Genomic DNA, 4,122 nt, shown 5'->3' on the forward strand with positions numbered 1-4,122 from the left:
CCCCGTCATACAGCACGTTCCACAGCGTGGGTCCCAATATGGAACCCTGTGGAACTCCCGCGCTGATGCTGCGCTCGACGGGGCCCTCGCTGGTGTCAATAACCAGTCGCCGATCCTCGAAGTAGCTTTTCAGCATCCTCTGCAGCGACGACGGTACCCCCTTGTCCCTCAACGCGCTGGCGATGGCCTGCCAAGGCGCAGAGTTGAACGCGTTGCGGATGTCCAGGGCAACCACCATCAGGCAGCGCTTGTCTCGGGCATTGGTACGATGAAAGGACATGGCCTTCCTGCCCGCTTCGACAACACGCTGGATCGCACTGATGGTGGATCTGCCCCGCCGGAATCCGTACTGTTCGTCCGATAATCGTTCCGCATCTGGTTCCTCCAGGAACTCGTTCAGCCGGTTAAGGATTAGGCGCTCCAACACCTTGCCGAGTGCATCAAGCATGCACAGCGGCCGGTAGGAGGAGCTTTCCCCAGGAGGTTTGCCAGGCTTTGGCAGCAGCACCAAGCGCTGCCTCTTCCAGGGCGCTGGAAACGCACCCCGGTCCAGGCAGTCCTGGTACAAACGGACGAAAACCTCCGGGTACTTCCTAATTGCCGTCTTAACCGCAGCATTGGGGATACCGTCCAATCCAGGCGCTTTCCTGTTCGCCATTGTTCCCACGATGCTAAGCAGCTCGTCCGCAGTAACGGGGGTCAGCGATGTCCTCTGCTCCTCGGTGTCCGTACTCGGCAATTCGGAGTCCGGCCAGACAACAGGCGGATGAGTTGGAAACAGATCGTTGGCAATCTGTTCCAGTACGGCACGGTCTGTCTCCGGTGGCACAAAGCTGCCACGAAGGCGAGACATTACCACCCGGTAACCGGCCCCAAACTCATTGGTCTCCGCCTGTTGTATCAGCTCATCAAGCTGTGCACGCTTGCTGGCCCGGACAGCCTTCTCCACCGCTCTCCTCGCCGACCGATGATGTGCGGCCACGGCGCTGCGCTCCTGCAGATCGGTCGTACGAAGCATTCTCTCGTGCACAGTCGCACACTCCTCCCGAAGACGCAGAATCTCCGGGGTCCACCAGAAGAGGTCGCGATGGGGGTCACGATGTGACACGGTGACGCGCTCCATCGTGTCGTCACATGCATCGAACATGGCGGCGACCATCCCCTCCTGGCTCACGGCTCGCTCCGGGAATCCGGCCGTCTGGAGTGCGGCTGTGAATGCCTCGACCGAAAACTGCGTCGTCTTCCATCTACGGCCAGCGTGCCGGAAAGTGGTGGACGACGTTGAGGACCCCTGTCCCCGCTGACGATGATGCTGCTGCTGCTGCTGCTGCTGCTGCTGCTGTTGCTGCTGCTGCTGCTGCTGCTGGTGCTGCTGCTGCTGCTGCTGCTGCTGCTGCTGCTGCTGCTGCTGCTGCTGCTGGTCACGAGTTGGAGGCCCCACGGTGAAGAAGATATACCGATGGTCCGATGCCGTGTAGTGGCACGCGGCGGTGTCTGCTGCCACCTCCCAAGTGTACGGACGAGCGATGGATGCGCTCGCAAAAGACACATCCACGACACTGGGAGTGGCGACTCCGTTGCCCACGAACGTCGGGACCGAGCCTTGGTTCAGGACCACAAGGCCCAGCTGCCTGACGGTATCAAGCAGCTCTTCACCGCGCCAGGTAGAACGCTGGCTACCCCACTCCTCGTTCCAGGCGTTAAAATCGCCTGCCAAGACGATACGCGGGTGAGGTTGGGCCTCCAACTCCACCGCCTCCAGTAACTGCTCGAACTCGCTGGTGTTGAGACGCGGAGGGGCGTAGCAGCTGATGTAAACCACCCCTCCGATCTGCGCTGCTGCCAATCCGGGCATGGCACAGCGCCAGACCCGCTGGATTGGGAGGTGGCCGGTCGCCACCACAGCTGCTCGCCCCGACGAGTCGACCACCCAGTTACCGCTACCATCTGGAGGCCGGTAAACCTCCGACAGCAACAGCACGTCGGCCCGCTTTGTGCGGGCTGTCTGCAAGGCCAGGTCCTGGGCGATGCGTCCACCACCCAGGTTGGCCTGCATCACCCGCATTACGCCCGCCATTGCGGGTTCTGGGGGCACGATGAATGGCCCACGCGATGGGGCCCCTGGCAGAATATGCACCTAGCCGCCGCGGTGCACTGGCTGATGCGGTGGCCTACCTCGCCACACTGCAGGCACTGACCCGATCGGTCAGTGGGGGCACGACAATCTCGCGCCAGGTGCCCCGTCAGCAAGCAGCGGAAGCAGCGCTGAAGGTCAAGCGGCTTCTTCGGGACCTCGCGGATGCCGCTTACACACTGGCACAGAGTAAGCTTCTGGCCAATCAGAAGCCGAGCCTTTCCGAGTGGAAGCCGCACTCGAGCCCGCTTCGTGCCATCGCGGAGCTCCCACAGCTCGACCCGCGCAATACCCGGCTCCGCTCCTAGCTGCTGCTTGATGGCGAGCTCCACGTCGCTCTCCTGAGCCAAGGGGTCGACGTTTGTGACGAGAACTTCTCCCATCTCCGTCACGACCCGGGCCACGCCATCCTCGCCGAGCGCCAGCTGAATGCGGCGAGCCAGCTCCGCGCTATCCACGTTCTTGCGCAGCGGGACTATCAGGTGGCCTTGCGCGGTCCGACGCCCCATCCCGATGTCCGCCCGGACGTCCTGCAGCTCCTGAGACGTACGTAGTTTAACGTACATCTCCGTCCAGGTTTTGTTCGCACCCGGAACCACCGCGATGCGGTCAGGTCGTACAGGACGCCCCTTGGACTGCTGCTGATGTTGTTGCTGCTGCTGCTGCGGACGCTGCTGCTGCTGCTGCTGCGGTGTGCGAAGCTGCGGTGGCACGTATCGCTCGCCTCGCTGCTGTTGCTGCTGCTGCTGCTGCTGCGGCTGGTGGCATTGCCGCTTGGACGAGCGGCCTTTCACCACCGTCGTCCAGAGCTGCTGTTGCTGCGGCTGCTGCTGCGGCTGTTGCTGCTGCTGCTTCTGCTGCTGCTGCTGTTGAGGCTGACGCTGCTGTTGCTGCTGCTGCTGCTGCTGACGCAGCTGCTGCTGCTGCTGCTGCTGACGCTGCTGCTGCTGCTGTTGCTGCTGCTGCTGCTGCTTCTGCTGCAGCTGACGCTGCTGCTGCTGCTGCTGCTGCTGCTGCTGCTGCTTTTCTCGCTGTCGCTGCCTTTGCCGCTGCAGACGCTTCCGGGCAGACTCCCGGTTACTGCCGTGTATCGCCGCAGTTTGCAACTCGAGCACTGAACGAGTGCCCGTGCGCAACAACTCGTTTTCGCGTCGAAGTGCTGAGTTCTCCTCACGGCAAGAACGCAACTCCTCCAGCGCGGTTGTGAGCTGGGCGGCGATACTTTGCAGCTGTGCCATCAGCAATGCCCAGCTTCCCGCGTCGATGGTCCCACCAACTGCCTCCGGAGCAGGAGATGCCGATGGTGTTAGCACTAAGGCTGTTGGTTGCTCCAGCTCCATGACCGCCTCCCCTGCTTCGCGCCCCGACGTCGCAATGATGGTGTTATTCATTTCATCTTCGTCGCTGGAGTAGCAAAGCTCCATCGTGGGCGTGGCCGGACGCTCATACACTGGTGGCTGGGTAGCCACCACCGACCCTTTTCTAGGCCGTAATTTATACGGCGCACTCATAAGCGAGTAATGGGTCTCGCCTACTATCCCCTGCGGCTCTGGATCAGCTAGCTCCGCTCCTTCCCCCGGAAAACTCACGGAAACCCTCGGAGAAACAGGTTTTCCGGCTCCAGGGGGGTGGTGGTAGGTGGGAGCGGGGCGGGGTGATGTTTTCTACCTTCCTTACTCCAAGCCGCGTCGCTGGACACCCAACTTCGTACTATCCGGCCGGAAAATGGTGCCCGGAAAATTTGACTTTTCCGGCCGAAGTCGGGAAATCCAGGTTCTAAAGATGGGGATTGATGGAAATTTCCCTAACGAGCAACTTTCTCTTCCACACAAGACCGCTATCTCCCTTCCTTCCCCGGGAAAACCGCGGAAAACCGCTTAAAAACCGATTTTTCCGCTTCGGGAGGTTGGTAGGTGGTGGGGGTAGGTGGGAGCGGGGCGGGGGGGTGTGCGTTCGCTTCCTACCGTTGAGCTGCGTCGTTGGACACC

The sequence above is a fragment of the Anopheles maculipalpis genome, assembly GCF_943734695.1.
Source record: "Anopheles maculipalpis chromosome X unlocalized genomic scaffold, idAnoMacuDA_375_x X_unloc_53, whole genome shotgun sequence".
NCBI classification, from domain to species: Eukaryota; Metazoa; Arthropoda; class Insecta; order Diptera; family Culicidae; genus Anopheles; species Anopheles maculipalpis.